The following is an 11,533-nucleotide window of genomic DNA, read 5'->3' on the forward strand; positions in this document are numbered from 1 at the left end:
TTCTGGCACAGGGAATGTCTCCTAGCATGGCATTTTTGGGCAGAGCTCAGCTCCCAGGTACCACAAAACACAGCATAGGCACCAGGAACCAGGAGCTAGGAGCCCTGGCCTCTCCTCGCCCCAGGCAGGTTAGAGCAGGGGAGCTGAGAGCTGCCTCCGCCCCGCCAGGAATGCATGGTGTTCCCCTTATTCCAGCTCTGTAGAAGGCAGTGTGTCTGTGCAGGGCAAGTTTCCTGGGCGTGGGGAGATGGAGCTGGGGCAGAGCTCTGCCAGCCCTTATCTCGCAGGGTCTGCACCATCCCTTTCCTCCTACAGCTCCAGCCTGATGCCTCTGCCTGCAAGGGTGATTGATGGCATGTGCCAAGGGAGTGGGGGAGGCTGCTACTGCCTAACCAGGCTGTGCAACAAGCTGTGTTCCTGGGCTTGCTGGGCTTCACACACCTGTCCTGCTGACAACAGTCGTACAGAATGACAGGAGCAGCTTTACAGGTCTTGTGCTATGGCTGCACAGGAAGGGCACAGAGAGAAGAGACCAGTCTTTGTGTGAGGGGACGGGGGAGGTATGGTGTGCTGCAAGCTCTGCCCTTCCAGCACAAGAGCCAGCTGCATCTGCTCTAAAGGCAGCCAGCTCCTTCCCTTCCTGCCCTGGCTCAGCCCTGGTGCTGGAGAGGCCTGAGCATCCTGCTGTACCCAGAGCCTGGTGACCTCCAGCTCCTCTGTGGCGTAAGGAGCAGTACAGAGGAGCAAAGGCAGCTCAGTCAGGGCCAAGGCAACACAGGGGCAGGGATGCAAGCAAACATTGCCACAGTCCGGGGATAAGCACTCCCATCTGTCCACCCAGGCAGGACAACGCTGCCCTAGAAGGCTTGGCACCATGGTCTTTGCATGCACCTTCTCCTTCTCCCTCGATTGCACATGAGCAGTGGCCCTGCAAGGGACAAGGCAACTCAGCAGAGATACAGAGTCCTCTCGCAGAGGCATCTTGCAGAGAGGAGCTCAGAGGCACTGCCTGTTTAGGGCTCCTGCTGCTTACAAGTGACTGGGTTTACATCCAATTAAGCTGTAACGGATAAATTAAAGCCCTGGAGACAACCCCGACTGTGGAAATTGCTGCTGCAGGATTTACAGTCCCTTCCCTCATCAGCACCAGTAACTCTACTGTGCTATTTCTGCCTCTGTTATTCTGTTCCTGCCTGACACAGCAGTGTTGGGCTGAGACATGGCTGAAGGTCCCCACTGCCACAAAGCCCTCCCATGGTGCAGGCAGGTATGGTCTGAGCAGCTGGGTGCAAAGCAAGGCTGAGCCTGCAGCAAACCACGAACTGAGCTCCTCGAGCCCTGGAGAGGGAAAGGAGGAAGCAGGTCTCCCTGGCTGTGCTTTGCTCCTGTGGAGCCACAGGGGGAGAGGAGGGGAGCTGTGTCCTCTTTGCCCTTCTCTGTCTGGGCTTCGCACCATCCCCCTCTCGTGAGGAGGAGGCTCCGTGCTGAACAAACAACACCTCCGTTCTGCCTGCATGCATGGCGGGGCTGGTGCATCACCCAGCTGTGAGGCTGTTGTGGGGCAGCAGGGGCAAGAGCCTTAAACAGCCCAGGGAGATCAGTGCTCGGAGAGATGCAGGGATGTCTTGTCAAGAGCAGGGCACTCCATTGCTGTGGTGTGGCAAGGCTGCGTGCCGGGCAGCAAGGGGTGCGGGGTGTGGGGGGGTCCATGCAAAGAGCCTGGTGCTCACTGCACCCCATCTCTACTCCACACCAGCACCTGCTGCACTGGGTCCTTGGGGCCAGACCAGTGACAACCCAGCCTGAGCCAAAAGCATTCCGCACCTGGTGTACAGGACCCAGATCTGGAACCGCCCGCTCCTCTGCATTCATGTGCAGGGAGCCCAGCCGTACCTGAGGCTCTTCCTCAGCAAACACAAGAAAATCAACGGCTGGTGCAATTGTGTGTGTGGCAATGTGGCAAAAGAGATGAGGCTGTCAAAGGAGGACCCCACCCAGAAGATCTCAGGACCTGCCCCTGTCCTGCATGTTCCCCAGCCCCCTGCTTATGAGAGGGACAGACAAACATCTCCCTCTCTTGTCCCATATTGTTGGGAAAGGGCTGTGTGGGAAATGGGAAAGGAGGGCACAGTAGGGTCTGTTGCAACCTGTTAGAAGGTCTGGGCAGTGCAAGCATCCCGGAGTAGGTGAGAGAAGGTCCCAACCTCAGTGGTTCAGGTGCAGCCCGGCTCTGCCCAACAGCACACAGTGCAGGTGAAGCAGCAGGACTACATTTCCCAGCATGACCTGCGCTGCCTACTTCAGCAAGCGCAGGGAGGTGCATGCTCTGCACCCTGCACCAGGGCTGCAAGCTGCAGCAGCCCACATGCAGCTGCGAGCAGGGGTTGGTATGGTCCCTGCTGTGCAGGCACGCTGCTGCCTCTCTGTTCCCTCCCTAGCACTCCAGCTGCAAGGCCAATGGGGGACCATCCACAGTGGGAGGGCTGCAAATATTTGTTTTGTCACTCATTTTCTATGAGCAAAGTCGGCCCAATACCCGGCAAGGCAGCGTTTGCTCACTGACTCCTATTATCTGCTGTTGATGCTTCTCACACTTGGGTGCCGGCACACTGACATCTGCAGAGGCAACACCTGCATCCTACCCCCATGTCTTGCAAGTGGTTAGTGATTTCGGCTCCCTGCTTTGCCTGTCCCCAGACATGCCCCAGTGCCCCTGCCAGGAAGCACAATGAGACGGCTGAGAAATGAGCAGCCGATGCTTGAGCCCAGCTGAGCAGGTGCCTGCTGGAAGCCCTGGGGGCTGTGCATTTGAAAACACTGAAAACATTGAAAAAACACTGAAAAAAAAGGGTTAGGCAGCCCTGGTCATGCCTGCACCATCTGTGACCATGGTGACACAGCACACAGCCATGTGAGCACGTCTAAGTACTTGCAGTGAACCAGCGCTGTGGAGAGCGTCACTGGTCACCAGCTGCCCAGGCCAGAAACATGGCCTCATGCCAACCAGGTAGGGGAAATCTTTAATTCTGTAGTCTGCAGCATCTCCCACCCTGGTCCTGATCCAGCTTGTCTTGCTTATCTCCCAGTATGTGCCATGCTCCCATCCTCCTCCAAGGCTGCCCAGCTGGTAACAGAGCTCTTCCTTGCCCTCCTGACCTGGACCTGGGCAGCCGGGCTCTCAGCAGCTCCACACTCATCCTGGGAGGCTGTGCCAGTCTTGCTCCATTCGCTTCCCCTTTCCAGCCTATTAGTAATACTCCCCAGCCACAGTGCAGCATCCCTGAATTGCTTGTGGTTCTGCCAGACGTAAGCCAGGAACAGAGATGCCAAGAAGCTGGTCTGGCTGCGGCGGTGAGCAGGAGAGGACCACATCAGAGGCCTGCACAGGGCGGGCTTTGGTGAGCTGGGGAGCAGCCCTGTGACCCACACACTGCCAGCTGCAGGAGAGCAGGGCAGGCAGCGAGGCCTTGTGTGCTCAGCAGGACTTGGCCAATGGTGTTGAGAAACAGCTTTCACCTGTGGTTCATCGCTGTGCTTTGATCTGCATGACTTGCCATTCCTTCAGGGAGGAACTCCAAAGCCTCACAGTGATGTACAGGGAAAGGCCAGTGAGAGTGTTCATAGCTCAGCACAGTGACTGCCAGGGACCCTACAGTAACAAACCAGCATGCACAGCCCACCCCAGAGACCCTACATTAACAGCCAACATCCTCAGCCTTGATCTGGCTTCCTTACTCATCCTAGATCGGAGAAAAGGACACCTCCCTGGATGAAAGCAATGCATCAGGCTGGGAAACTTTGCCTGCGGGCTCTGAGCAAAGACTGGTCAGGAAGGGTGCACCCCATCCTGGCCACAGCTACATGAATGAGAGAGATGAGTCCATGCAGCCCTGCTTATTTTCCCAGATGCCTGAGCAAGGGCTAGGTGCTGCAAGAGGCTCCCCCACTACCAAGCCAGCAGTCACTCAGGCTACACCTCTCTGAGTAACTCACCTAACCAGGCACAGGCCTGAGCATGGTCCTGTCAACAGCTACACCGTTTAGCTGCCAGCATACTCTCTGGCATAGTTTTGGACTGTGCCAAATAGGACAGGGCTCTTTTTAGGGAAAGTCATGGGCCAGGATAAGTCCCCATAGGAAGCATGGACACTGCCACCTTTGGGGAGAGAGGAGAGTTCAGCCACGTGCTTGGCCTCATGCGACTGCCGCCTTCCCATTCAGCTTCTCCCCAGCTGCATGCTGGGGTGCAGAGGAGCAGGGTGAGGGTGCTGGGATTTGTGCGGTCACAGGAGCCTTTCTCCTATAGGTTGCCAGAGCCAGGGCCAAGTAGGCAAGGTGCTCTGTCCATGTGCATGGGGTGTTGGAGAGGCCAGAAAGCAGAGCATCAGCTCTGCACCAGCAAGACCAGGACAACCCTGTGACTGGGGGGCACTTTCTACCCCCTTCCCTTTTCTCCATGACCTGTCCAGATCCCTGGCCAGGAAGGGCAGGCTGGGGCAGCACAGGCTGGAGCACAGCCCAGCGTCAGGAGGGAAGGTGGCTGCATTGCATTCAGCGTGGAAGCCTCTGTTGTGCTGCTGCTTGCAGCCAATTCAGTCACAGCTCTTTATTGCTTCTCTTGGCTGCTGAAAATCTCATCAAGCTCCATGTGCAGCGCTGGCAGCATTTCTCATCTCCTGCCCTCTCCCATGAGACAAGGCACCCCAAACTCCACGGAGGTGAATCAGCACACTTCAGAAGACCTGGGCTGAAAAAACTTCCCACACCCTTGAGTACATGGATGGGTCCAGCACAGACCTGGGAAGGTGTGCCAGGGTCTGCCACGAAGAGACATGGTGTGAGGGAAAGGAAAAGCGGTGTGTTTCTGGGGCCACCACTACAACACAACAGGGCAAGGAAAAAGGGCTCTCCACATGCAGCAGCCTTCTACCCCACAATGGGTGAAAAATCAGGAGGGAAAGTGGCTCCGCCTCTGCTGTGTTACTGGGGCACATGTGAGGTGAGGTCAAGGATCCCAGGCCAGCAGCAGAAGCAAGTGATACTTCAACCAGAGCAACTGGAGGCAGTGCCACCTAAAATTGGGGTCTCTGCAGGCCTCAGCAAAACATGGAGCTGCGATGAATGAGGCAGGGTCTAGGTCTTGCTGGGCTTGTGCAGCACCCTGCACACTGGAGCGCTGTTCTCAGGCAGCACCTATATATGCTATTGTAACATATTAATGACTGCGATTGCCGTGGCCTAGTTTCTGTCCACCTGTGTCACAGGTGGCTGGCCACCCCACCCTGCTGCGCCCTCGTTGTGCAGTGCCTGGATTGCGCCAGCTCTGGACAAACTTGTCTCCTCGGGTAGTTGCAGCCAGGAATAGACCCAGTGCTGCAGGCTGAGGGTGAGCCAAGAGTGTCACCACCAGTCCAGCACCTGAGATGCAAGCCACACCATGACACATCTGGAGTCCTTGTTTATGGGACATTCAGGAGCATCCATGTGGATACCCTGTAGCCTGGGCTCTCATGAAGAAAAGCCAGCACAGGCACCACCTCACCAAGCTCCCTGGGGAAGCCCTGACATCCTCCTCCTATCCCAGTTGGAGACTTAACTTTCCCCCATGACTCCGGGCAAAGCAGCATCCACCCTCCCTCCCCACCACCTCCCACTTGGGAACCTGCCTCTCCAGCCAGCTCGTCTCATGGCAGACAAATCAGGCCCTGGGCTCTGCAGGATTTCTGCTGGCAGAGTGGGAATTGGACCAAAGGGGATAGATCCTCTGTGGGAGCTGTTGCATGAGATGGGACCTTTCTTTTGCTCCCAGATCAGCCATGGCCCTGCCCTAGATCTGCTCAGGACCTTCCCCTTGGCTTGAATCTGGGCTGGAAATGGAAATGATTTTATGCATGTATTTGTACAACAAAGGCCAGCTGCTCCCTGTGCTCTGGGCACCATGCCATCCTCACCACTCACATTATCTCACCCAGGATGTGATGTCCTCCCCTCTCCTTTTCCTCCACCTGCTCAGCCTTTGTGGGGACTAAGGTCTCACTAAGACAAACCTATGCCAAGAGTTCGAACATCCTGAAGGTTGGGGGAAACCAGTGTGCTCCCAGCATGTTCTGCAGAGCCATGCGTTGAGGAAAAGGGGTAAGCAGAGGACCAATCCCCCACGGGAAATCTCTGCAAGCAGTGCCTTTGGCCTTTGCTGTAGGAAGCAAGTCCTGGCTGTCCCCTGTCAAACAATCTTGCAAACCAGGCAGCTGCTGCCTGCCCTCATGCCCTCAAATGCCATCCCGTATGACGAAGTGCAGGGCCTTTGGGGCTGTGGGATGCACCAGGAGGCCTGGGAGCATTCCTGAAGGTGAAGGTAATTAATGTCTGTGTTACCACCCAGACCTTGGCTTTGATGAGGCCCAGTGCTTTGCTGATGGCAGCTCCATGGCCAGGATGCTGAGAGCCTTCCCAGGACGGGTCAAGCAGGAGCTCTGCCAGCTCTGGGTCCCACTGGGGGCAATGTGAAGTGACCACCACCTCCAAGGCCTTATCACTGTGATGCCAGACAGAGATGATGGGGATGTGCAGCCCTCAGAGGAACAGCTTTGCACCACTAGCTGTGCCACATTCCCTCTCTAGGCCACTGGCTCCAGTTCACTGGGGAAACAGCTGCTTGGCTTTTTCTTCCCTGTTCAGTCTGGTTCCTTCCGGACTCAGGATATTTTGGGCACTTCTCTGTTCCCAGTTACCCTGGGTGGCATAGGCGGTTTCTCAGGACTTGCTTTCCTCTGGAAGCTGTAGAAGCTGAGAAGAGAAAAGGGGAAATACCAAGACCTTTATTTAAGACCCACGTATGAAGAGACTCAGGACTCCACCAAACCCATGCACTCCATCAGCTGTTAGTGAGAGCCTATGAAAAAGAGCTGTGATGTTTGGGGCCAGCCTATAGGGTTGGGTGGAGCATTTGGGGGGAAGTAATATAGAGGCCAGCGCAGTGAAGGAGGTGCACGGTGAAGGATTTGCTTAGGAGACAGCGAGCTGCTGCACTCAGGCAGTGAGAAAGACTGCAGCCACAACATGCCACCCCTGCCACAGGGCAGACAGGGTGCTGTGGTGTGAAATGTGTGGGTGGAAAGGGCAGCCTCTAGGGCAGGAGTCTGGAGCAGATCTAGCCTTTGGCAGAGGGTAGTCTGTGAGCCTCACTCTGCTCATCCCAAGAGCCTGGGCAGCCTCATCCAAAGACAGAGGCCGTTGTCCTCTAGTGTGTTCCTGGGGGGAGACCCTCGCCAGCACCATGAGCGGTTGTCCCAGCCCTGCTGTCAGGCAGAGGAGCCAAGCTAGCATGTCCTGTCCAGGACTGTGAGGCTGTGCAGGGAGAGGTCACGATGAGCTAGTCTGTTCTGAGACATTGCTTCAAATCTCTCAGTTCCTGCCTCCTGGGCTTAGCGAGGCTCCCTGTCTGAGAACCAGGATGGAATGTGCAGAAGATGGCTCTGGGGACAGGAACAGCTGGATCAGATGTGGAATTGCTCAGAGGTCAGAGCTGGAAAACCCATTTCTGAACACACCTTTATCAAACCAGACCAAACGCAGCATTCCACGTTCCTCCGGGCTTACTCCACCCTGCTTGCAGCTGCAAACTGCTTATGTTCAATTTTGTGTGCTAAAAATATTTTTCTGGGTGGTCAGCAGATGGGACGGTGTTGCAGCATGAGATCGAAGGGTCACACAGGGGAGTGAGATTGTATTCAGGGGAGAAGTAGGCTGCAGCACAAGGCCAGACTGGCATGAGCCACGCGGGTTGGGGGCTGTGGGCTGGCTGGCACTGCAAAGGACAATGTGCCAAGGCTGCAGTGCCAAGGCAGAGTTGCTTGCTTGCATTGGGTCCATGCACCTGGGGAGAGGGACATGGTGGGGGGAGGCAAGCATATATGGACTCAGGAAGGTGGGGAGATGCTCATGACATAGGACAGACAGCAGGTCCTGCTCCCTCCTCTGGAAGGAGCTTGTAGCAGCCCAAGGCAGAGCAGAGGGGAAGGCAGGGTGGTTACCCAGTCCCTGGGGCCTGCCGCATGTCTGCTCTGCACCCAGGAGAACCCTACTGGGACCCATGCACCCTGCTAGGTGTCCCCCTGTCACACCTCCGCTCTCAGCCCACCCATCTGATCTGTGAGAGCCCAGGACAAGGACAGAGCTGGTGGCTTTGTAAGCCACCTTGCCAGCAAGCCAGAGATGACAGCCACGAGCAGCTAGTGCCACAAGAGGGAGTCCCTGCCCGGGCTGCTCTGCTGGCTGGGTGACAACAAAGATGCCCTAGTGCTGTCCCTCTCCCAGGCCAGCACAGCTTCCTGCAGACCTCCAAGATTGTTTTCTGGGCCCAGGACAGACTGCGATAGCCCATCATGACCAAGCTGTCACTCTGGAGGGATCCCTCTGCACCCCAAACTTATTGGGGCTCCACTTAACCTCCTTCTGCCTATAGATTTGGGGTTCTTCCCCCAGCTCCGGGGGAGACCTGCTGGAGGGACCAGGATGCCTGGGTTTTATCATCTGGGAAGGGCCTGGAAGGCTCCTAAGTTCACAGCTCTGGACACCTGAAAGAAACCGTGACTGCTCCCCTGCTTTGGCTTTCCGGAGCACAGGGTGGCACAGTGTAGCAGCCCGTGGGGCTGAACTGGGCTCTCTGCAAGCACTGCCTGGCTAGAGGAGCATGACAATGTAGGACCGCTGCTTGGGGTAAGGCACAGGGCTGACAGGCATTGCGGGAGGCAGGACCATTGCAGACCCTGGGGCAGGGCTAGATCTCAGAGGATGAGGCAGCTAAAGGGCCCAATGAGACAGCATGGCCAAAGGCTGGGTATCGTGTGCTGATTTGGGGTGAGGAAGGCCTCATGGCAGGGCTCAGAGCTGAGCTCTGTCTGAGATCCTGCAGGTATTTTCAAGCTGGTGCCCTGCCAGAAGAGCCATCGGTCCCTGCCCCAGTGACGCTGTAATGGTACCGGTCTCGAGCATTGCCGCAAGCCTGCCCCTGCCCAGCCATGGGCCCTGCTGATACCAGCCTCAACCCATGGGCCAGCCACCTGTCCTGTCCTGGCTTGACTCATCCCCACCCCCGTAGAGGTGCTTGATGATCTCCAGACAAGTCTCATGCTGGGCTCCCTTCAGGGCAGGGTAGAGGATGGGCCCCAAATATGTCTGATATTTGTGAGGAAGGATACAGTAATCAAGTTTTCTGTAGGGGAACGTGGTGGACATGTAAGAAGCACTCTCCACAAAGTCCAAAGTCCTCAAAAGCCACAGCTACTTCTCCTTTCCTTGTGGGTTTGGGAATGGTTTTCAGGCCTGAAAATCCTTCCCTATCAAGAGTAGAATTGATGCTATATTGCAGGTAGGTTTGTCTTCTTATTCTGTCTTCCATCCAAAGGTCTGAGTCCCATTAGTTCACTGGTGATCGAATTGGACCTTCAGGAAACAGCCCTCCAATTATGTTTATGATGATCAAATCAACATCAACCCTTTTGAGAGGAAAGTATGTGGGTGGCTAGCAAAAATGTACATATCCTCTGTATGTGTAGCAGGAAATCCATATTAGAAGGTATCTGAAACATTGTTTTGGGATGACTTTATGGGAGTCAGTCTTGCTGCAAGGACTAAAGCAGCATATGTGGAGTGACCACAGCCCTCACCTGACATGCTCTTGGAAGCCCAGCAAGTGGTCTCATGGAACTAGAGCTCATCAGCTCCCCTAAATCATGCCCTGCAGAGTTTGGATTCTTGAGTTGCTCTGTGACCTGGCAGCCCTTGGAAACCTCATCCTATTTGAACTCTGCTACGTGGATCCCATTGAAATAAGTCACCATCAATTAACTAGCAGCTCTAACAGTAGACTGTGAAGGAGCTAGGCATATGAATGAGCAGTGTGGCTTTCAGTACATCCTCAGCACTGTGCTAGTGCATGTTATATGCTAAGAGAATGAATCTTTAAAAATGGTAAATTTCTGTGAAGGAGGAGGCCAAACACAGATTTCTAGGCCCCAATGCATTTAAGGACAGGGAAAAAGAAAAGGAATATGGATCTCAACTGCAAGAGGAAGCCTCTTGCATCAAATGCATTTCCTAAGTTTGGTCATTTTCCTTCACTGATTTTGCTTCTTTCTTGCAGCAAAAAGAAGCAGTGAGTGGGTCTACATTTTACTCTGGGATTTTATGATGCCGTTACCCAGTAAGTTCTCACTGTGGCCATACTCCTGGTCCTTGCACCTCTTCTGGCTGCATGCACAATCTCAAAGGCCAGGGACCATCCAACAAAACAGAGAGGGCCTGATTTTGTTTTGCTGCTCCTCTCTCTGCAAGTTTGCTAGGAGGCTTTACCCCATTCATCTCACAAACACTGTATGGGAGAAGGCTGGACTTGATGTACTGATGTTTCTGAGCGGATAATAGGAAAGACCCAGCTTCCAGAAACCCCTCAAGGTCTCTGCTGTGCTGAGGCAGTGTGGGCAGATGCACCAAGATGTCCTGTGGTGCTGAGGATGGTGGTTCCTTGGAAAGGACCAGCGCTGAAGCCCCAGCTGGATGATGGAGAGCACCATCACAGCTGGATGGCAGGGAAGGTTTGGAGGAGAGGGCAAACAAACCACATCTGGCTCATTCAAGAGCTTTTTCAGGCCTGGAAGGAGACAGGAAAGGTCAGATTTGCTGCAGGTGGGGCTCAACAGGAGGATTCCTGCAGCTGTGGTGGTTTAAGGTAACAAGTAGGGAGATTTGGGGGCACAGGTGATACAGTATAAGATCAGCTGACTTAGCTAAAAAAAAAAAAAAGTGCATACATTTTCACCTGCAGTGTCTTGTTACCAGCTCTACCAAGAAGCAGTGAAGTCTAGGTCAAACACAAGTCAGAAGGTATTGCTGTCTGTTGAATGTCTTTACATAAAGTATTGAGAGGAACTGGGAGGAATGGGGGAGTAGAGTGTGATACAGGGGCATTGGCTGGTTTCAGCCATGTCATTTCAGTGAAGAAACTGGGGACCTTGGCTAGAAACTATTACGTTCTGTAAATGGCCTGTGTGAGGTCCATGAGCCTGAGCAGTTGTGCTGTGAGATGCTAATTCTCGTGAGACACTAATACAGATGGGATGACCGGCTTTGCATCAGGCATGAAGCAGTGTATAAGAACTCTTTCCACTGTTGAATTTCAAGTTATGCTTCCCATGTAATTTCACTGTGTATGCTGAATGGCTAGCAGCAATTTCCCTCCTTACCACAGCAAGGTCTTATGGGATATCTGGGGGGCTCATTCACAGATGTGATATATTCCCTGAGGGTGGGTCACAGGCAGGTGAAAGAGGATCCCCCCTCCCCTGGCCCTTGACATCCACAACTTGATTTCTAGGGAGAGATGAGTGTAGTAGGTTTGAGAAGGTTTTGGAGATTTTTGTGGGACCAGGATTATATGATGGCTGCCTGAGATAGCTTGGGAAAAGGCTGGACTGGGTGACCAGGGAGATCAAACAAGCCCTGTACTTTGAACACGATGCCTCTATGCACACAG

Source organism: Dromaius novaehollandiae, chromosome W (assembly GCF_036370855.1).
Source record: "Dromaius novaehollandiae isolate bDroNov1 chromosome W, bDroNov1.hap1, whole genome shotgun sequence".
In the NCBI taxonomy this organism is placed as follows: domain Eukaryota; kingdom Metazoa; phylum Chordata; class Aves; order Casuariiformes; family Dromaiidae; genus Dromaius; species Dromaius novaehollandiae.